General features: G+C 40.5%; 1 protein-coding gene across 5 annotated transcripts in view; it reads right to left on the bottom strand.

Annotated features, from left to right (window-relative positions):
* B3GALT1 (beta-1,3-galactosyltransferase 1) overlaps positions 1-23967 on the bottom strand; it is a 440470-nt gene that overhangs the window by 140033 nt on the left and 276470 nt on the right. For 4 of the 5 annotated variants that reach the window (XR_016307968.1, XM_089660298.1, XM_089660308.1 and 1 more), the window contains one exon: positions 13203-13292. The gene's annotated coding sequence lies outside the window, so the exon portion shown is untranslated. Of the gene's footprint in view, positions 1-13202; positions 13293-21361; positions 21417-23967 lie in introns of those variants that run through there. The other variant, XR_016307971.1, reaches the window with a different exon arrangement.

Here is a 23967-nt window from a genome sequence, read left to right as displayed (position 1 = left end):
CTGGGCTGAATTATTGTGCTGCTGCTGCTCCTACTTTGTCCAGTCACAGTCTAGGACAGGTCCAAGACTAGGCTGTATTATTCAACTACAGTGTAGACTGCAGAGATCCCGGGAAACATGAGACCAGACTGCGCTGTATGGAAGGGGTATCTTGATCACAAGACTGTTTAAGACTGAATTAAATTGCAGATTCTTTGGGAGGAAAGACTGCTCATATATATATATTTCCTTGTTTATTTTTCTGGGGCTCAGGTTCAATACGCAGAGAGAGTTGTTATCAGTCAAATTCACAAACATCTCAAAAGAAAGTTTAAGAAGCCTATAGAATCCCTTTAAGCCAATTCCAAAGCTAAATTCCTAGGTGTAATTACAATGAGATGGTTCATGATAAGTTCAGTTCTATAAGGAATAGCAATGTATCACCTTTGGAGAGCAAGGCTTACATTAAAGGGAAGGAGTAAACACACTGGGATAATAGTATTGCACATTTTACCTTGTGTGTTATATCGATCTCACCGCAGATTGTGTGTGCCTACACTCCCAATACAGACAAATCAATTTACTTGTCAGCTTGCTAATTACATTGCAGTAAGTACAGTAAAACCGTGGAGTGTCTATCACTCAAGCAGTCTTTTAGAAAAATAATCATCTCTGCAGAAGAAAATGTTCCTACAGAATACAATTAAAGTCAAGCTTAGTTAAAGGAAAACTCCACTTTTATGGAAACATTGATTTAACATGTAAAATTACCACGCAAGCCATTTTGTAATTAAATGTTACTAACAACAGTGTTACAAACTACCAAAAAATACACATTTTGCTTCCTTCTAACCATGTCAAATAAGGGGTTTGCATGGTCTGTGTTCAGCCTTATTTTGTCATGAACAATTATTTTATTATTATTTTTGCCTTCCTCTGGATCAACTGTGGGTATAGAATTATAACTTTTACTCTATCTGGTCTCCCACAGTACACAGAACAAGGAAGTGCAATTATTTTAGTAAATATAAACTGCTAAATACCTTTTTTCATCAGCAGTTAGAGCAGTCTTGTGACTTCAGCTGAGCTTGTAGAAGGAGTTTTCTCTAAGAGGATGCAGAACCCCTGACCTCTGTCTGGACAGTGCTGATTGGCTCTGTGCTGATCACATGCACTCTCCTAAGAAAAAAAAAACCTCTCTAGCAATACACACTAAATTGAGCATGTGCAGAAGGGCATGGGTTCATCAGCCTGGGCATTTGAACAAGAGGAGGGGCAGAGAAGAAAAGATCAAACAGCCTTTTTACACAATGCAGAGGATTAACCCCTTAGGCTCCACAGTGAGTATAACAAGCATGCTTTACTGCATATACAGACTGATTTTACTGTTGTGGGCTTAGTAACACTTTAAAGTTACTTTCTGTTCCTTCCATTGAGTCCAATGATGGTGGAGAATGTTCACACACCAGAAATTATGTGAGTAGAGGCAAACACCATCCCAGCACAGTGCCATTACTGTGCATTAAAGGCATTGTACACTTTCAAATGTTTTTGTTCTTTTAACTAGGTATTAGTTTTTTAACTAGGTATTAGTGCAGTTACATTCCCTGTGCTGTTTATATGACTTGCCTTGTAATGATGGGCTGACATGTTGTGACTGTTTGTATTGTCATGAGTGATCGATTTCCCTATGTCCATGTATTCATTCACTTAGCTTGTCCCTTTTTGCCAAAAGGGAGAAAGCAACTTCCTGTTCCAGAACTTGTCTGTGCCATCTGCTCTATGTCGCATCACAAATGTGGGAGTGCTAATGTAATTGAAAACATCTTCCAGCTGTATAGTGAGCTCTCTGTGTGTCTGTTAATGCTCTACACAAAGAAAAAGTGCAACCGCCGTAGTATAGTAAGTTTTATTTCAATTGTAAACATAAAACCACACGCAATCACATTTAGATGTATTTACACAGCTCACTGGCCTGGAACTAGTAAGTACCTGAATCCCAAACAACCAGTGGGTGTTCTTTTCTGATCTCTCCTCTCTCTGCCATCTTCACGACTCACCGCTAATAGATTAACCTGATTTTCCCAAAAAAGAGCAGCTCAAATGTGCATTGTTCCCTGCTTGCTTTCACACTCCAAAGTTAGCAGAGTGCAATAAAAATAAAAAACACAGAACCTGCCAATTTCCTCATACAACTGGTGTGACAGACTATCCCTGCTGTGATAGGTTCGGCCACTCACTCGGATTCCTTATCCATCTCATGTGGTGATCTCCCAAGTTGAAGAAATATTGGGCTGAGGTTGAAGGTACTTCAAATGGTTTACTGGGGGCTAAGCTTCTAGTGGAACCTCTCACGTCTTTTAGGCTATATTGACCTCTCCTCTGCAGGTCCTAATCTGGTGATCACTGTGTCTAGAACTCTATTTATAGCTCATAGGCTGATTGCGTAAATGTAATGCTACATGGTCACAATGTATTGACTATACACCCTTCTCTCTCATAGGTCCCCATATATCATCTAATAGCAGGGGCATATTTGCTGCGAGGCAAACAAGGCATTTGCCTAGGGCGGTACTTATCAGGGGGGCACGATTTCCCCTCCTTTCCCACAGAAGTGACACTTAAGACAGGGTCTGCTGTTATGTGTCTTACCTGTGTCCATTTCCCACTTTTATCTGATCCACGAAGGCACTGCTGGAGGAGGGGTAGAGAAGGTGTCCGTCCGGTGTCTTCTTTTCCCAGGTGGATCGCGATGTGGGCGTGATGGCATGCCGCCACTCTCATCTGGCCACACCCCCGAGATCACTGGACAGCCTATGGCAGCCTGCCATTCCCTCTGAAAGCTCCGCCTCCTTGCTGGTAATTGGCCGCTGGATCTGTAGCTCAGGGAAAGCACACAGGCAGAGATGAGGAGCCGAGCAGCAGCATGATGATCAAGGAAGCTGATCAGAGTGAGGGAGCAGCCGGAGCCGGTGAAGAGGAAGAGAGCGGCGGAGAAGGAAGACAGCTGATCAGTAAGGTAAGTGTTTGTGCTGTGCTGCCAGGATCTAGGCAGAGCAGATGGTGCTGCTGCAGCCAGGTATGCTGGCTGTGAATGGGAGAGGGAGGGTGCCCGGGCTGGAGCAGTGGTCAGCACAGCGATGTAAGCGTCATTGGTGTCAGTGGGAGTAATAGTGCACCATCATTAGTGTCAGTGGGAGGAACAGTGCCCCATAATTGGTGTCACTGACACCAATGATGGGGCACTATTCCTCCCACTGACACCAATGATGGGGCACTACTCCGCCCACACTGACACCAATGATGGGGCACTATTCCTCCCATTGATACCAATTATGGGGCACTATTCCTCCCACACTGACACCAATGATGGGGCACTAGTCCTCCCACACTGACACCAATGATGGGGCACTAGTCCTCCCACACTGACACCAATGATGGGGCACTAGTCCTCCCACACTGACACCAATGTTGGGGCACTAGTCCTCCCACTGACACCAGTGATGGGGCACTATTCCTCCCACACTGACACCAGTGATGGGGCACTATTCCTCCCACACTGACACCAATGATGGGGGGACTATTCCTCCCACTGACATCAATGATGGGGCACTATTCCTCCCACTGACACCAATGATGGGGCACAATTCCTCCCATTGATATAAATGATGGGACATTATTCCTCCCAGTGACACCAGTGATGGGGCACTATTCCTCCAAATGACACCGATAAAGGAATATAATAAAAGGTGGGGCTCTAATAGGAAGAGGTGGAGCCTAAAGAGGAAGGTGTAGAGTTTACACATAAGGTGCAGGTCTTAAACATGAAGGTGTGGGGCAAATTTAGATGATGGGGGGGTGCCCGATTTTAGTCTTGCCTAGGGCAGCACAAAACCAAAATACACCACTGCCTGAAAGGTGTACTCACCATGATCCTGTTGCACATGGATGGTTGATTAAGGTATATCTGTCTAGGCTTTGGGTATTTGGTACTTTTCTATTGTTTTGGTCCCTCTCTTTTACTTTTTGCCTCCTGCCCTGCATGGCAATCTGTTTCTATGTAGTTTATCTACAAGAACTCTTGTTAAATAAAATCTGGTTAAAAAAAAAGAAAGAAACATGAAGTATGACATTGAACAGGTTAATGACTAATGTCTGTCTGTAGTCTGAGAACTGATACTTCCTGTGAAAAAACTATATATCCCACAATCCCTGTGTCTCCAGGTCTAATGCTCTGCAGGTGTGATGCAGACACAAGCAGGAAGAACATTCACGGATACACAGATAACCTACCACGAAGCCTGAAGATGTTTTTTTAATTATATTAGCACTCCCACATTTGTGACGCAACACAGAGTGGATGGCAACGCACTGAATGCTGTGACCTGGAACAGGAAGTTGTCTTGTTCCTTTGGTGATTAGGGACAGGCCATCTGTAGCTGTCCTTGGACATGGCCATCACACAACAAACTTCAGCCATGACATGGGAGCCCATCATTACAAGGAAAGGCAAATAAACAGCATAGGGAATACAACTACACTAAAACCCAATTAAAACAATAAACACAATTTAAAGTGCCTTTAAGAAAGGCTATACACAGTGGTCTGCATTTTATAAATGGTTTATAGAAGAAATTGATATTCACTTTCTCTTATAAATGAACCCTCTTTATATGTATTAACCCTTTCCTGTGCTACTCCCAGTCATTCCTGTTTAATATATTGTGCTCCCCCCAGGGATGGACTGACCATTTGGAAACTCGGGCACTGCCCGAGGGCCCGGGGTACCTTTTTCATAGGCTTTTTTGAGTTTGGGCAAGGACACAGGGGCCCCATGATCCCCTATTGCCCGGGGGCCCCATGAGTTGTCAGTCCGCCCCTGGCTCCCCCTATGCAGTGAACATTAGCCATGTTCTGTTCAACAGCCACTCGTTCCAAATTGCCAGGTTGCTGTATGCTTTCCAGGCACTATACAATAACTATTTAATATACTGTACACTTCCTAATCAATGTGCCTTAACCCTTTACTGTGCAACTCCTAGTCAGTGCACATTAACCATTTACTATACAACTATTCAATATATATTAGGCCTTAGATCTATTTAACACTGGCAGGCCTGTTGCTGGCAGCAACTTGTCAGCAATAGGAAGACTAAAAAATGCTCCTGCTGCCAAAATGCTGCAGAATCTCGCTCACCAGTGAGAGAGCAGTCACGGAGCGACACTTAACTGGTTTGGCTTGTAATTGAGCAACCCATTAGGAACAGATATGCATTTACTATATTTTCTTAGCCATTACGTCACAAGTTGGCAGTGACAGAATAGCTAGTGAAACATGGCCTTATTGTGCCAACCCCATTTAACGTGCATTAATCCTTTACTGTGCAACCCCAGTGACAATACATTAACCTGGTTTTGTGGCATTTACATGCATTATACATAGACGCTTACATTAAACCTTTAACGGCCACTTCCCATTAACGGGTATGTTAAACTTTTACTGTGCACTTTATATTCACTTGTTAGCATAAACTATGTTCTAACTAGAGATTCTGATAAGTAAATATTAGACAGCTTTGCCTATTAGATTAGTGATAGGGCAGTCTGGGGCTGTAAAATATCTCATGTTAGCATATAAAGAGGATTAAGGTTTCCTTTACATCCCTTTAATTTATCTGCCATGCAGTAAAATATTATACTTCTTTAAATAAAAAATTATCAGTAAAATATATTACAACAGCACATGGTAAAAGATCAAACTCTTTGTGAGGTCTACCCTGCAAGTGATAGGTGATCAACTTCCTAAAGAGACAGCACACACACACACATATATATATATATATATATATATATATATATATATATTTATATATACACACATTATATAAACACACATACACTATAGAGTATGTCACATTCATGTGTAGCTCTCCTGGGAAACCCATGTAAAGCCATTTAATAAAGGAAACTTGTTTTGTATTTTAATTGCTTCTACGTGAAGCATGAGAAGCGAAGTAATTGACTTTTCCTCCATGAAATACACCGTTCATCACCATGCAGAACATTCCACAAGACGGTGGACAAGCACAGAGAACAATACTTTGTTATGCTGATACAAAGCCATGGGACTAAATTTAAACATTATGAACGACAAGAGCACGCGGTTACCCATAACAACCAAACACAAATGAGGTTTATAAATCTAGTTATAATAAATTGATACAAGTTGACTTCTGATATGATCACCATGGTGACAACACAATCTGTGTTTGCATAGTTATTAAATAATGTCAATTGACAGTAACCAGCAGGGGCCTAGGAACAGGGGTTGCAGTTGGCACACCTGTGATGGCCTCTTCCTTCACCATATAGAGATAATACAGTTATGCAAAGTGCGTCAGGGAGATGGGGACAGCAGTGCTGTCTGCAGACGATTGATAACAGAGCTAGGGGTAGGGTGCAGATATGTTTCCCCATGCATCCTTCATGCTATTATTTGTGATGTCACAGGGCCCAGTGAGACTGAACTGGCCTTGTACTTCCCATCGCAGCCCTTCTATAAATCATCTTCAGAGAACATATCTCCGCTGGTGTAATCTGCATAACTGAGTTTCATCTCTGAGTAGTAAAGGGTAAAGAAGGCCAACAGGGAAGATGTATAGAAACTCAGCAGAGGGGAGAAGATGCAAGTAAAACAGGTACAGACTTTATTGACTGGTGCACCATAAAACACCTTTACAGAACCAATAAAAAATGCATCTCTAGAAGCTATGCACATTGTCAGGGTAAAAAAAAAACTTTTTCCTATAGCAGTACCTACATTCTAGATCCTATGCACATGCTCGTCCCCTTAACAAATGGCCATAACCTGCTTGTTGATAAAGGTTTTATCACTGGAGAGTGTCCTAGTGGGTGGAAATGGCATGTGTCCAAGGTCAATGAAGTCAAGGACTGAATCTCACATAGGATATAAAAGAGTCTTTTATGGACAAGGTTGGTAGCAGCACCTTGCCGTACCTATTTTTAGGCAGCTGTTTTAGATAATCAGAATGCATAACAGGTTTCTTTTAATGGACTTTTTGAATGAAAAGGTTTAATAAACTACTGCAGATGGGCAACTTTGGCAGTCTAGCTGTGGTGAAACTGCAAATTTCATGAGACACTGCAAGATTCTGACAGTCACACGTATGACTCCTAAAGGTATGATGGGATTTGTATTTTCACCAAAGCTGGAGTGCCAAAGTTGCCCACCATGTACTACCTAATACATGGGATTCAATGTGACACCAAACCAAAAGAGAAGTGCAATTCTATGCGCTGACACCAGGCTCCTGGTGACTCCAGTACTGTCGGGTGCAGACTTGCCTGCAAAGGCTTGTTCAGCCCACTGACGCAAACTGACATAAAATTTGGAAAGCCACATAACAATATTGAGCCCAGTTAGAATATGAAAGTAAATGGCTACACCTTGTCGCCTCCAGATGCCACACCCGTTATGCATTTCACCCCTTCCTGGGGTCCGTGAAACATGTTAGAGGGGTGTGGCTTTTGGAGGAGACAAGCCAAAGCCACTTTCTTACATATTCTAACTGGGCTGAATATAGGTGTGCGTCTTTCCACACTTTTCGTCAGTTTACATGGGATCAAGTGTTAGGGTCAGCAAATTTAGCAGTCAGAAAATAAGTAATACATTTTGAAGGGTTTCTTGGGCAACTGATTCTTATTGCGTCTGTAATTTAATAAAGCCATAAGTGCTTCAAATGTAATAAAAATAAAAGCATATTATGTAAATTGTTTATAACAGCACAATGGTGCTTTTGAACAACAGATGAAAAATCAAATTTGTCATTTCCGACCACAGCTTAGTGACAGAGTATCATGGATGCTGCCAAGATATTATTAGCAGTTCATTACATCTCATGCATTTCTCCACGTAACTGTAATATGCACAAAAGGATTTTAAAAAATGAAATGCTTTAGCTGATGCAACTCTAATGTTTTCTTCTTAGAAAGTACAATCAATACAGAGGTGGCAGCAAGTACAATTAAGAGCTTGTTCATAGCTTGAGGGTACAGGTTTCAGCCAGGATCTATGATTTGACTTTGCATCCAATGAGCTACTAATGTAGAACATTAGTTATTGAATTTATAGAGCTTTTGAGCTGAACTGTGTATTGGGTATCTTTGAGAAAGGTAGGGGGGAGTTGGCCAGGTACACAAAGCAAGTGTCAAGTTTTATATATCTGTATTACAAATAGGCACACTTTAAATTATCAGAGGTTAAAAACAAATTTCCTTTTGTAGAACTTTGGTACCCGATTTATCTTTATTTATATGGACTTTGATTCTTTACAGGTGGGAGGTCACTTAGGATATGACCCTGTAAGCTGTCTATATTCATGACCATGCATAAGAATATTCTATAAAAAAGCTCTGGTTGCTATAGGGTGTTACCCTCTATATATTGCTCTTTGCTTTGTTAAATGTATTTAAAAAAAAAAGAGTTCATCTCATTATATGAAACTTGAACCAAAATGTTTTCCTAGTTTTGGATCAAGTTGAGAAGGGTTAGAGCTCATGTTAAGTATGTATTGTCTTCCTACTGTTGAGATTTCCCCTCACTACCTGTCCTGGGATCAAGATCTGGTAGACGTATGATCGTGCTGGACCAATGTAAGTAGAGGTAAATACAAATGAATAAAACATGTGTTTATATGTTGGTGCTTAATTTGTGGTATAGATAAGGACCCAGTTCTGGGCCTAGACTGGCGATCAGGGGAAGGACTACTTTGTATGTCGTTGGGAGTGCCTAGGAGAAAACTTCCATCTCACTTGAAATTTATTAAAAAACGTTTTTTTTAGGAACAGATATAACCAACACAATTAGGTAAGTCCAGCCAGCTGTTTACATGCTATTAGGACCTGTTAGATGTGATCCAACTGCAGCTTAAAGCTTTATATATCATTTTATCCTGAATGTATCATCAACAATTGTCAAAGCTCTGAAAAAGGGGGACAAACACAAGAACAAATGGGGTGCTGGATGTTTCTAAGGATCACTGGAATGGTCACACTGGCTTCTGGTCACTGGTGTAACCTGCCCTCCTGAAACTGATTTAAGCAGTAAATCATAGTGCATATTTTTTTGGGCATCTACTCACCTGAGTCAGTTTATGCACAGTCAAAATTCTCAAGCTCTGATGAAGGGGAAGTATGTCTGGTCCTGAAACATGTTGACTTTATTCTGCTATGAATCAATTGTATCATTAAAGTGGATGTAAAGGCTTGTTTTCAATTAACTCCATGCAATCACTGACACCATACTAGTACATTGATATGCGTAAAATGTGTTTCTTTAGAGGCATTAAAGGCGCCCTTACAGCTCTCTCCCTCCTGCAAGCCAAAGCAAGGCTAGGAGGACAGGAAGAGCATCCTCAGTCATAAGAACACATACAGATGGCACTGGTCCAGGCAGGATGGGGGCAAAGCTGGGTGGGACTCTGTGCTAGCAATGGGTGGGATGGGAGTGGGGCAGAGCTGGTTAAAGCTATGCTGTGATGCTTACACAGACACTGACAGCGGTTCCAGGAATTGCTACGCAAGCAGCCACATTCGGCTGCACAAGCACACCATTGTCGGTAAAGCACAGGAGGATTGCGGACTGTCTAGATTAGACTATTGTTTCTAATTAGACAATCAACAACTGCAATAAAGTAAAACATAAACTTTTTAGTTTTTATACATAGTAACCAAGGGAAGATATTAATTTTTACCTGGAATTCCACTTTACATTAACCTTGACTCTTTTATGTTTATTTTGCGCTCTCACTGGATTATGGGGTTGATTTACTAAAGGAAAATAGACCTTGCACTTTGCAGCATGCAGTTGCACTCTACAAGAGCAGTTGCTTCTGAGCTTAGTAAATGAGGTAAGGAAAATTTAAAAAAAAAACAGTATTTTTGCTTGGACATGATTGGATGATGGAAGTCAGCAGAGTTTCTGCTCATTTATTAAGCTCTGGAGCAACTGCTTTTGCAGAATGCAAATGCACTTTGTAAAGTAAACAGTCTATTCTCCTTTAGGAAATCAACCTCTTTGTGTCTGAAGAAGGGGGAGTCCTTTCCCCCGAAATGTGTTAGCTCTATCTGTTGTTCCTAACAAGGTTTTCAAACCAATTTAAAGCAAGATTGGAAGTTTTCACTACGCGTTCTTTTAGCTGCAAAACCAGCAGTCAGCACATTGAAATAGCGAGAGGGAATAATGCAAATAGAGATGCAGACAGCAAAAAAGCATGACTGAGGTTCCAACCCTCTCTGCTCTATCCACAACAGAAAGGTTTGGCTGCCATTCCACTCTAAAATAAAGTCTTCTTGATCCTATAAGAGGATTTGTTGCAAATCAGGAGGTGGCAAAAAAAATATAATTGAAAATAGCTCTTGCACTGCTTCCTGCCATTATTAGAACATAGCTTCCCAACAGTCTGCTCATGAATATGATAAAAGCAGAAACTCATGTTAATCATACGCGTAGGCAAAACAGGTGGTTTAAATATTTATAGCAGCAGTTAATGTTCATTAAAAGAATGCTCTTCCTCTCTGGAAAATTGGCGTATGGGCTACCTTAGCTTTGCTACATGAATGCCTACTGTAGCAGTGGCTCTGCCTTAAATAGAATATATTCAGGGTATAGAAACTTGTGATAACATCTCCGTAGCTGAGCTAGGCCTGCCTGTAATTTGATACACTAAGCATGGATAACATGGGATTACAGTTGTTACATATGTGACAGCAACTAGATAAAGTCTAGTCTTCTTAAACTTTTATTTTTTTTGTATTATTATCCAGATTAGCACAGCTACAATCTGTGCACTAGTAGTAAAACCGGTGTATATCCAGAATAATCACTATGGTTTTACAGCAAATGTAAAAAGACTTTATTTGAGCTATTCTTAGGAAGTTCTGCATTGCTAAACTGATGCTAAAGAATGCTATTTAGAGCCAAATATTTATGATAAAAAACAAAAGTGTGCCACAATCTGTGATACCTCCCCAGTCTAAAAAAAAAATAATAATAAAATAAATAAATAAAATAATGTGGCAAGCAAGCAGAAGAGCCGGCTATACGTGGAGAAAATTAGATACCAGGAAGGGATCCTAATTGTGAGCCTGAAGGAGAGCAATGTTTTAGATAAAGAGACAAGTAGATAAACATGAGAAAGGATATAAATCAGGAAGAGGATATGGAAAGGGGAATGGGGGAGAGAGGGGAGGGGTGGAGGATGGGTGTAAGGGGGAATAATGGAATGGGTATATGTGAATATTTTTGTAAAAATTTTGTTTTGTTTTTTTTACTGAAAATCAAATAAAAGTTAAATATATATATATATAAAAAAAAAATGAAGAGTCGACTTTCATTCTGGGCTCACCAGTGGGATCGTAGAGGCACTGGTGGATAGGAGGAACCCCTCCCGCTGCCTGTAAAAGCCATCCAGTGGCTAATTAGCCACTAAAATGACTTTTACATAAAATCTGGCTTAAAAAAATGATACCGGGATGATGCCATACTCCTGCCCACATACTGGCCATGGAGCTGAGGAGGAACTGGAAAATGAACACATGACCAAGTTACAGAAGATCTAAGGAAGGTTATTCACAATCATTCAAAATGATCTGGACCTGAAGTTAATGTTATATTTTACTACCAACCAGTCAAAGCATGTACAAATGAGTTTACTATCAGTTTACGTCATAACGAGTAATGGTAGTGCCCAGCATTGAAGCAAAGATTCAAAATTTGTGTACATAATCCTGATGAGGCACACCATAACATCATAAACAATACATTTCACAAAGAATAACATTTGTCAGTCTACTTTGTTTTATTTCAATCCATACATGCCCCCACGTCCTCTTTTCACAATGCAGACAGTTTTCTGTCCCATATGACCACATTGGTCAAAGTACAGAATTATATATATTTCAGGTGATGACCCTACAGGCATTCGATGTATTTAAATTCTATTTTAGGATATGATAGCTGTGTTGTGATGGGTATAAATTATCTAGCTGAATAAAATCTCCAGGTTCAATTCTTATCTTCAGCTGCAGGCATCTGATCTAGCAGTGTGTCATAAATCCTTACGGAAATGGCATGTCATCTGAAAATAAAATGCCATCAATGAAAGGTATAAACTGTTCCTGTAACAAATCATGGACGTGTTAACTCAGAATGTCATACCTCTATGTAAATCAATGTAATGGCACAAAGGTGATAACTGGGAAAAATTAGTCTTTTTCAGTCAACGTGGATGTTATTTAGGTTACATAATTGTAATAATGACACATTTGTAGTTTGAATTAAAAAGCATATTTTGGATTGCCATATTTGATATCAGTTTCCAAGAGCAGCATTGTATACATATAAACGTTGCAAATACATATATGTTATCTGGAGATTTGCAGAAAGAAAAATGTACAGAAAAGCAATACAATGAACAGGTATAAATTACACAAGTACAATATACATACTATAATATATTATTATATAATAGTTATATTTGTTTTATTATATTCACAAGTAAAATATATACACAGTAGTATGCAAACTAAGCTAGCTGCCAATGCATCATCCGATCAGATTCCAGAAGTCACTTTTCCATTCCATGATAAACAACTGACTATCTGTGTGATACCACTTTTTTCTGTCTTCTGATTGTCATAAATGAGCGACACAGAAAGCTGTGCATGAATTATACTCTGCTCCAAAGCACAGCAGTGTTGGTTTTACAGATAAGACTGAAATGTATCACAGCAGAAAATATCTGTTTTAGAGGGGATAAATTTACTTTGCCATATGCATAAAATCAAAATCATGTAACATTACAATAGAACAAAATAACACCATGTTCCATGTCCAAGTAATCATTTTATAACCTTGTGATAGATTTGGCTGTCAAACGGCCCACATTTTACATCTGCTTCACAATACAATGATCTACCAGCAAATACAAATATGTTTCATGTGTTATCGGTCAACCAATCAGAGAAGTCTGTTGAATGTAATAATAGTATAGTCAAATACGTTTTGCTATTTTGAGTCCTCAAGAAGAAAAGCACTATAGAAATATAAATTAATAATAATAAATAAGCAGGCATTACATATAATAAATTAGGTAAGCTGAAAAACGTTGCACAGATGTAGCTTGCAAATGGAATCTACTTACTGTGTTGTATATGAGTCTTTGTCATAGTCACAGTAGAAGTAAGAGCACATCAATTATCTGTTGCCCATGTGGTCGAAGCTCCATATTTATCTGCAAAAAAAAAAATAAACATTTTTGAGAAAAAATATAACATGTACTAGTGAAGTGATTAATACGCATTTGTAAGGGACCGCCCGGCGGTACCACTAGCACTCCACTGAATAGGCGTCCCCAGCGCATGGAATATAAGTCCCAGGGTGCTTGTTCACCAGGGCCCCTGATGGTGGGGATGGACTTGGAGCCCCCCGAGACCAGGTCGTGGCTACTGGGTGCGTCCGTCAGTGGTAGTGGTATGCGCCAAGGGCTCCCACGGGAAAGAGTCTGATATGAGGAGGTCAGAAGACCCCACTGCGAGGGATGGGTGGATGGATGGATGGATGAGCAAGGTCAGACGGGCCGGGTCGGTAACAGAGAGGACGGTAAGGTACAAGGCAGCGGGCAGAGAATGGTCGGGTCACACGCCAGGTCAGCAACAGCAGGTCAAATCCAATAGGGGGCATCCAGGAGAGAGGTCAGGCAAAGCAAGGGTCAGGATAGGAGAAAATAGCAAGGTCAGGTACAATCCGGGTCAATAACTTACAGGGTACAGGTTCGCAGAATCACAGGATGCAGGAAAGACCAGAAGGCACTGAATGACAGCTCAGGGCCATTTAAATATCCCGCCCTGCGCTGCCATTGGTGCCCAGCGGGCGGCCGCGGCTTCTACTGCGCATGCGCAAACTCGAACGCCGCAGCCGGACCGGACCTAGTGCCCATGTCCCTGCACAGGGCGGTGCACTGCGCCTGCGCCGGTACCATCGCGGCGGGGATTGAGGAGATCCCTGACAGCATTAATCCAAAACAACCAATCACAATTCATGATTTTATTTAAAATTACCCTGTGGGCATCCTTTAAAAGAAGCAGATTATTACATGCTAGTTCAGTGGGAAACAATTTAAAAACTGACTTGCTTCAAGAGATACCGGTACTCCAGCTATATCTGGGTGTGTAGGATTGCTTGTCCCCCATGTTTTGGTACTACCCCATGCTTTGGCCCTCCAGCCAGACACCAAGGCACTATTGTGTTTTAGAGTGATGCAGGGGTCTTGTTTATAGGTGTGTGTGTTAATATTTGTATCACAAGTCTGAAAAAAAAATGATTTCTCATTTAAGAGTGTGTGGGTCAAACCATGAAAATAACTGATTTTTGCCTTTTGGCCAACTCACAACTACTGGGTTAAAACACTAATACTGCCTAATCTTATACAGTCAACTGTGTTATAAACAAGTGGCTCTGGAAACAACCCAAAAGCATAAAGGAAACAATTCCATGGCTCTATCCATTATTCTTAATGAAGTATAAATCCAATAATCCCCTTGCTTTTTGGATTTACCAAAGTGATAACATCATAAACATTTTATGGTTTAGGCCTTTTTGGCTTTAGAGTGGTTTAGAGGGTTATTCTTTTCCTTTAAGAACCCATCATCATCCCTGCTCTGGCTATACCGTGTTTTGCTTAAATACAATTTTGACTTTTTAAGTAGGTTCCCTCCCCTTGGAAAAAAAACAGGTTTCCACCTGTGACGTCTAGTAAGGATGACATCATTCTTCTTACTGTGATATCCCTGGAAATATAAGCTAAAACTTGCTGAGAAGATGCTCCCAGCAGTGCGCTTCACTGTCTTCTCACGAGATTTGAAGTGCTCACCACTCCTTGGGATCTAATCGGCTGGAAAATGAAATCACCACTTGCCCTATGGAAGCTGTAGGAGAGGTAAGTATATAATTTATTTTTTTTCTAAAACAGGTGTTTTTGAAATATTTATTCCTAATGGGGGGCACTTAAAAAGAAGACCTAACTTTAGCTCAAGCTATTATCTACTGTCAGTGAGCATGCAGCCTTTCTGTTCTAATAATTACCTGAAAACAATTTAGCCAAAAATACACAGAGCATTCACAATTCTGTACATGTATGATATTCTAAACAGGAATGTATGCATTAAACAGGCTGCATTGCTTGCCCATGTTTGACAATGCAGCCCTGCTCAATTCAATAGCCCCCTCATGGAAAATTGGAAAGAATTACAAGGCCAAATCCACATGTGTTGGAATTGCTTCTCCATCTATCCTCTGTACAAAATCTAGTTCAGCTCTTCAAGTTGACCTTAGTCCTGTTAACAATTTTGCCGAAATGGATAAGTAAACTGGTTGATTTCCTAAAGGCATATACTGTAGGCTATTCACTTAGCAAGATAATTTTTCCTTAGCTTAGTGAATATACTAAAAATTCACTTTGTAAAGAACACCCAATCATGTGCAAAATGGCCAGTAAAGTTTGTTAACTCTTTTCCGTGAGCCTGGTCTGAGGTTAATCAAAGGGGTGCATACTGAGCCTGGCATATCCAAAAGAACCTGACCTTGTAAAGCACTAAAGAGGCATGAAGTACATTACACTACAATGTCAAGTCAGCATGTAAGAAGAAGGGAACACAACAGTTACTAAGGGTAACCATGTACAGATGCATGACATACAGCAACCAGTTGAGGCATGCTACTTAGGTAAGGTGAGGTGTCCCCCGGGTTCAAGGGAGTCTCTGCTTCGGCTTCCTCATAGCAACCGGGAGCAGACCAGCATTACAGAGGTCCTTAGCTTAACTGCACGGTACGGGAACAAAGGAGTTAACCCAGGACATGCATGGGATCTGCACTACATATCTGGCAGGATCTCATTCTGTTACTGGGGGTAACAGTGAAATGCTGGCTGGTGGAGGTGCCCGCCGCTCTTAATACAACAAGTATAAGTCATGGTGTATAGAGCAATGGGACAATACCTAATTTCACATTTTTACTATACGCTGTGGAAGCTCACCTCTGAGTCGGGAGGCTGCCTTAATATTAAACTGTTCACATGACTGCAAGTACCCCTAGTGCACAGGTGCTGTAGGCTCTACCCACACATGTCCTAGAGCTTTTCATCCAACTCACTGAAACATCTCTAGTGCTCACCTTCTGCACCTTCCTCCATTGCAACACCCACAAAATATTATTTTTCCAGGTATGGGAGAACATGAAACCTCCTCCCATAATATAATTATGGGGCCTAGCAGTCAATCACTGGGCCCAACCATTGTCATATGATGGAGTGAGTGATGTCACCACTTCCTCTAAGCCAGCCTCTTTCAACCAGGGTGCCTAGGCACCCTGGGGTGCCTTCTGGGTTCTTCAGGAGTGCCTTGACAAAATGCCTAAAATTGCCCCAAATTGCCAAAAGAGTGTATAAGTCAGCAAGTAGATGAAGCCTGTCTTTTTGTTACAGAAAGCCACTGGTTTTCATTGTGTACTATTACAACCTTGGGCACCGTGTGGGCCATCCGCAAGCATCCTAACAACTGCTGATGTCATTGATTGATAAGGAGGACATCTGGCATCTGCACAACATCCTTGTTTGACTCTACCCTGCCCTTCTGTCAGCCCTATGCTCACATTAGCTGCATGTTGGAGAGAAACTGAGGGAGGACAAATGCTGGAATACTAGTCAGTACCCGTGCACAAGAGTATATTTGCTTTGCAAGAATAAATCTTCTAATGTTGGGTGTCCTGCATGTGTGGATGTGGCTGCAATATGTAAACCTATTAGGGGTGTCTCGAAATTGTGCAAATCATAAAGGGTACCTTGACTGCAAAAAGGTTGAGAAACACTGCTCTAGGCTCTGACATCAGCTTTACATAGACACTGTCACTTTGCCAACTTAGGGCTCCAAGATCAGCCAATCTGAACTTTGGTCCTCCCCTCCGCCCCAAATTTCCTTTATAAAAAAAAAAGTAATTATAAAATGTTTTATTATTTAAAAAAATAACGTGTGGGTGTTAGGTTATGGAAGTTAAGCTGGACTTCAAAGGCAAATAAATGGATGAGGGCTTTCTGCAGATGTTTTACATTTCAACTTCTCATATTATTTTGCTATTTGAGATCTTTGTTTTAAGTTGACTGTTTTGCAGAATTTATTGCCTCGTTTATGAGAGACAAGTTGGTGGGACAAGGGAAAAGATCAAAAAATGTTGGAAAGCGCCACTGACCCCATTATGCGGGAGTAAAGTTAATGCCCAGCATCGATTTATAGCAGTGAGAAATATGAGAAAGAAACTTACTCCCCCGCTTGACCCTGATTGTGTCAAGTGGTGAATCCAACACTTCACAATGTCAAATAGTGTAACACTTTGTTAGCAAGTTTTACATGAGATTAGTTGATGGGACAGGCAGGGTTGTGGATCAGAATTTGGTAAGAATGACATAGTAAACTGTCGGAAGAAATCGGCAGAGTAGAGGACTTTCCTTTCTTACATGTCTTGCAGTAGTGAAGTCGACTCCTTGTGGAGGGGCCCCTGAACATGAAGTGCCCCGAGCCCCCAAGGACTAAATCAGGCACTATTCACCACGATCTAATGCCTAGGAGTCTGCAGCAATAATTGCTTAAGTAAAGGGAGGCACTCTAGCCTCTTTATGTTTCTTAAATAGACTATACCTTTATGGTAACATTTGAGTATAGGTACAATTTAACCAAAATAGTTAAAAATGAATTACCAGAAAAATTTCTCAGAGAGTTATATTGATAAAAAAAAGTAACATGCTGAGCACATGACAAAACATTGAGTACATTTTCTAATTACAGCACCTTTATGCTGTTTAATGGAGCACAGCGTGCCACTCTTTCCAGAACGGTAACATACTGTATACCCAATGACCGGTAGCATGCAATCTGACTAAGCTATAATAAAAGAAATAAATGTTAATTGGATTTTCAGGAATACATCCCTTTATGTTGTGTAATGGGGCAATGTATGCTTTTTACAGAACAGTGACTAATACAAGACTGCTTTGTTTTTTGTTTGAGGACAATTTTTTCTTGGTCTAGTTTAGACTAAAATGGCATAAAACGGAAGTCAGAGTCTTTTGAAGTTTGCTTGTTCTTAGTCCCTGTGCTTCATTCCTTTTATATATTTAGTTGAACTAATTTTAATAATTTAGAGGAGCTGAAACTCGTGTGTTTTATCAAGCTGGCTTCGCTACATTCTCAATCACTAAAATAGAATGACCAGGCAGATTAATTAAGGTGTCAGCATTCTGGATGTTTGTTGCAAGTTCCTGCCTCAAAAGTATTAAAGTAATTTGATCAGAAGGGTAACCAGGAAACTAGCATCACCTGCCTGGAATCTGCATGTTCTCCCTGTGCCTGTGTGGGTTTCCTCTGGGTACTCCGGTTTCCTCCCACATTCCAAAGACATTCTGGTAGGTTAATTGGATCCTGTCTAAATTGGCCCTAGTATGTGTATGTATGTGAGTTAAGGACCTTAGATTGTACACTCTCTGAGGTTTAGGGACTGATGTGAATGTACAATTTATATGAAAAGTGCTGCGTAAATTGACAGCGCTATATAAGTACCTGAAATAAATAAATATATCTTCAGGGTCAGTAATGTCAGCCTGTATATTTATCAGTACAAGTTTCCTTTTTGGTAGATCTAACAAGACACAAGTATACATCCTTATTAAAGTAGTGATGTCACAGTGGAATATCACCCTATAATCCATTGCTCCCAAATGTGCCTCATTTGGAGGGACTGTCCCTCTTTAGAAACCAAATTCCTTGGTCCCTCGTTCCTGCTCAACTGTCCCTCTTTTTTGGTCCAATCTACAGTCCTTGATTAGAAATGTACTATATAATCACTAAAAATGTTATAGTGTACTCAACTTTTGCCTTTGTTAGCATGCAAAGCCAAAATTAAAGAGGAACTTCACTAAGTCTTTTTTTAATGTAAAAATCAGTAACAAAAAAATCAAGTATTTACCATAGATTCCCGCATTCCTCTCATTGCTGGAGGTCCCTGGCACTGCCATCATGGAATTGGGAGTCAACCGTGACTTCCTGATGATTCCTAGCTGGCTCCCCACTGCACATGGACAAGATCACATGCCAGAGAAAGACTGGTCCTGCAGCCTCCTGGGATACATGATATGTCCCAGGATGCTTGTAGGGGGGGGAGGACAAGTTCTGTCATCATTGCCTAAGTGAGGATTGCTGAAGTGGGAGAGAGCCCCAACAAAAAAACTGTATTCATTCCAACCTCCCCCGCAAAAAACCTGAAGCTCTGTTACAGGCTGGGGGAAGGAAGAAAACCAGCAGTGCTTCACTTTTTGAATGAAGTTCCCCTTTAAGGAAAAAAAGCACTCATGAGTTTGACCAGTCATCGATCACATTCATTCATGTATATTAATTCTTCTCATTCCACGTAACTGGGGGCATAGAAGAATGGTGTCCTTTGCCTACATACTTTGTGCTAAAAGGCTCTTTCTCATCTCAGAGATCTGGGAGAGGAGTATAATCTGTACCAATATATTAGGCAACCAGAGCGAAGTCTTCTCCTTGCTAATCTTTTGGCTTCCCATAAAAGTCAGGCATTAAGGAAATGTTGAAGGGTCCAAAGGATTATTTTTTCACTTCACAGAACAATAGACCTCATCTAATAGGTGAGCAGATGTTAACCTCATATCACTCTGATTTGTTAATCTCTACTTGTCCCTGCTGTCTGCCATCATTATTATCCTGGTACATGACACCAGTTCTTTTACCCAATGGATCCTACAATCAGCACTGCTCAGGAAAGGAGCCAACTTGGGGAACCTCTGGTGTGAACTAGGTCTGTGGGCATCAGCAGGGACAAATGCTGCAGCCAGAAGTTGGGTGCACTGCAAGCAGTTATTGGCTACAGGGGTTAGACAAAAAATGGAAAGACTGCATGATTTGCAGGTGTGAAAGTGACAACATGTTTTACATTGAAAGTGGAAGGAATGTAACATTCTTTTGCTTCCGCTGTGTGATGAAACAATTAGCTAACAGGTGGGAAGCCTCACTTCACTTTCGTCAATCACTGCATTTGGTGCTAGTAATATGGAGTCATGTCAAAACTTACTGAGCTTCAAAGATGGCAAACTGTTGATGTCCGCTTAGCTGGTGCCTCTGTGACTGAAGTCAATTTATTTGCTGTGTGACGAGGTACAGGATCAAAGGTTATGACAGTATATACAGTTTCCAGGGAAAACGTTGTCTGATAAGCATAAGCCCAGTCAACATGGTCAACTGACCGAAAGAGGCAAACAGAAGATTGGCAGCATTGTGACCTGCAAAAACAACTGCTGCAAAAGTGACTGCAGAGCTCAATCTCAGTCCCGTGAGCTAGGTGTCTCATCATACAGCAGAAGCAAAAGAATGTTACATTCACTTCCACTTTCAACACGAAACATGTTGTCACTTTCACACCTGCAAATCATGTAATGTTCCATTTTTTGTCCATTCACGTATATTAAAAAAAAAGTATCCGTTTCTATTTTGTCACACAGTCATACTTACCTAGGTGGATGCAGCATCGGTCCGAACCTGCATCTGTCCCCATGCCGGCTCTAAGTGTAAGAACTCAGCGATCACATGACCACTGATCGCTGAGTTCTCACAGTTGCTGTGAGCAGAGAGCAGTGGCTGTCAGAACGAACTGCACTCCTGTGATCCACAGGAGAAGTACAACCAAAAGAGCTTTGGCTGTATTTCTCCTTTAAAGTGTTACTAAACCCACAACAGTCTGTATATGTAGTAAAGCCTGCTTGTTTTACTCAGTGTGGAATTTAAGGGGTTAATCCTCTGCATTGTGTAAAACACTGTTTGTTCCTGCCTTCTCTGATCCTCCCCTTCTTCCAGTGTCCCCCCGCTTATCTCCTGATAAGACAACGTGTGGAGTCACTCTGCACATGCTCACATGCTAGAGAGGTTTTTTCTTTTCTTGGGGGAGTGCAAGTGATCAGCACATGGCCAACCAGCACTGTCCAGACAGAGGTCAGGGCTTCAGCATCCTCCTAGAGCAGAATGAAAACGCTTCCTACAAGCTTTAACATGTGCTCTGCTGGACACTGATAGAAGTCACAAGACTGCTCTAACTGCTGATGAGAAAAATTATTTTGCAGTTTATATTATATTATTATAAAATAATTGCATTTCCATGTTCCATGTACTGTGGGAGAGCAGTTATAGTGAAAGTAGGGTCCTGGGTTTAGTAACACTTTAAGTATGCTATGTGCTACAGCTGGGTAACTTACCATATAATCTTCAGTCATGGCCATATTTTTCAGGAATTTGCTTTTTCTTCTCTATTAAAAAAAGATATTGGTATGAAGTATCACACAGCAACAAACCAGAAATTGATTATCATTCACCTTCATGTTCTAAGATGTTGGAAGCTAGTTTCTGACTGGTTCCACTGGGTTCTGTACATGACTGTCCATTTTGATACAGATACAGATTAAATCCATGCAATAACAGTTTAAAAATTGATATCTGATACTGCATGTAAAATTAATCTAACATCAAATGTGTTAGAATTTATTTTTTACATGATTACACCACTTTGTAATTTTCTTTCTAGGAACTCCACACATGTACCGTACAAGGATACAGACCCAAATTTAAGACAGAAGTGCTGCCTACTGAAAAAAATCTATCTGCTACTTTCTAACAGTGGATTTCTGGATGGGAAAAGCATTGCTGGTGTCCAGTGAAACAACTGCAAGTCGGTTTAAATAACAAGAGAAGTACAGTGTCTTATTGTTCTAGAGGATTTGTTCGGAATGCCAAGGCTTACAAAATAGCTTTTTTGATCTTCTCTCCAAGAGTTGATTGTTCAGTTTCACACAGCGAGCTGCCTGGTCACTTACACACTCCAGTGTTCTTAAAGAAGTCAATTGTATTGTAAAAGGACTATGCCAAACAGTCTATTTATAACCCAGTGCTACTTTAATCTAGTGGGGGAATTGCCAAAACCGTGAAATGTGCTATTCAGCTAAATGAGTCAGGGGACGCCAAACCACAAATGCTGTAGATTGGAAAAAAAGGGCCCCCTTTATGAAGGATTGGAAATTCTTTTTTTTTCATTGCATTTCCTATCTGGCAAACACAGCAGCTGTGTTAAATTTAAAAATTTCATTCAATTTACTTTAAAGTACCTAAATCTGAAGTGGTTTGTTTTCAGTAGAGTAGGGAAGAGCTATTAAACCGGTCAGGTTCTTTTTGCTCTCTGTGTCTCTGCTGGGAAGACTCGCTATTTTTTGCTATTTTCTGGGTGACCATTGGTGACAGTGCAGGAAAATCTAAAAACTGCAATGGAAATTGAGGGGAAACCTTCCAATGGGGACAGTTGTCTAAGGTTAGCCATATAGTGTTAGATTTCTCTCGTTCAGGCTGTGGGCTGAATAGGAGAACATCAACAGATTCCCCAATTCATGCTATACAGAAATATTCATTGGGGGAGGTTTACTAAAACTGGTGCACACAAAATCTGGTGCAGCTGTCCATAGTAACCAATCATCCTCCAGGTTTTATTGTCAAAGCTTAATTGAACAAGCTGAAGTTAAAAGCTGATTGGTTATCATGTACAGCTGCACCGGATTCTGAGTGCTTCAGTTTTAGTAAATTTCCCCCATTATGCCCTACATGGATATGTGCCAGATCATTGTATTTTACAGTTGTCATGTTGTTGTATTTTTAAATCTAAAAAAAATAAATTAAGTTTCTAAAATTCTGCCAAAAACCCCATTATGTCCTACATTGATTGATATTTGTCCAATCGTATTTGACTTTCTAATGGGGTCAGGAATAGGTATGGCCATCCTTATAGCTGTCATGTTGCTGTATTTTTAAATCTAAAAAAAATAAATTTCTGAAATTCTGGCAGAACTCTATCCTGCAGGAAAACATGTTTGTATCCATTTTTCAGAAGAAAGACTTGTGTTTGTGGAAATTGCGAACATGGCAACATATTGCTTTATCTTAATCGCTTGCACCCCCTGAAGGCCTATTTATTTTTTAGCCACTCCATGTGTGTTGCATTGAGAATACACTGGTGGTATCCAGAGGAATTATTGATGTAAACTGCAGCAACCAGACAACAGATGGTAGCATGTTAAGCTACAAAATGTTTGACTTCAAAAATGTCAGAGAGATAAAAGAATCACTGACACAATTAGTCAACGGACATCAGCACTGTTATATGTACCATACAACTGATAATGTCAACTGACCTTCACCAAATAAGAAATAGCTAAGGTAGCAGATTAACGATTTCTAACAATTCACCATTTATAGTCAGAAAACTCTACAGAACACATTCCTAAGGCTATACAGTGGGGGAAATAATTATTACAATCACCCAAAACATATCACCAAGGCAACAAAGGAGTGGCTCAAGAAAGAAGCACATTAAGGTCACAGAGTGGCCTAGCAAGTCTCCAGACCTTAAGCCCATAGAACATTTATGGAGGGAGCTGAAACTTTGAGTTGCCAAGCGACAAACCTTAAGGATTTAGAGAAGATCTGTAAAGAAGAGTGGACCAAAATCCTTCCTGAGATGTGTGCAAACCTGGTAACCAACTACAAGAAACATCTTTCCTCTGTACTTGCCAACAAGGGTTTCTCCACCAAGTACTAAGTCATGTTTTGCTTGGGGATCAAATACTTATTTTACTCACTGCACAGCAACTCAATTTATAACAATTGCATCATGTGTTTTTTTTCTGGATTTTTGGCTTATATTCTGTCTCTATCATTTGAAAATACACCTATAATAAAAATTATAGACCCTTCATTTCTTTGTAAGTGGGCAAAGTTACAAAATCTGTAAGGGATCAAATAATTATTTTCCCTACT

The sequence above is a fragment of the Staurois parvus genome, unplaced genomic scaffold (genome assembly GCF_062004578.1).
Source record: "Staurois parvus isolate SC_StPar_1 unplaced genomic scaffold, SC_StPar_1.0 ptg000031l, whole genome shotgun sequence".
NCBI lineage: Eukaryota > Metazoa > Chordata > Amphibia > Anura > Ranidae > Staurois > Staurois parvus.
The sequence above is the reverse complement of the archived record's forward strand: the minus strand, read 5'-3'. Positions and strand labels throughout refer to the sequence as shown.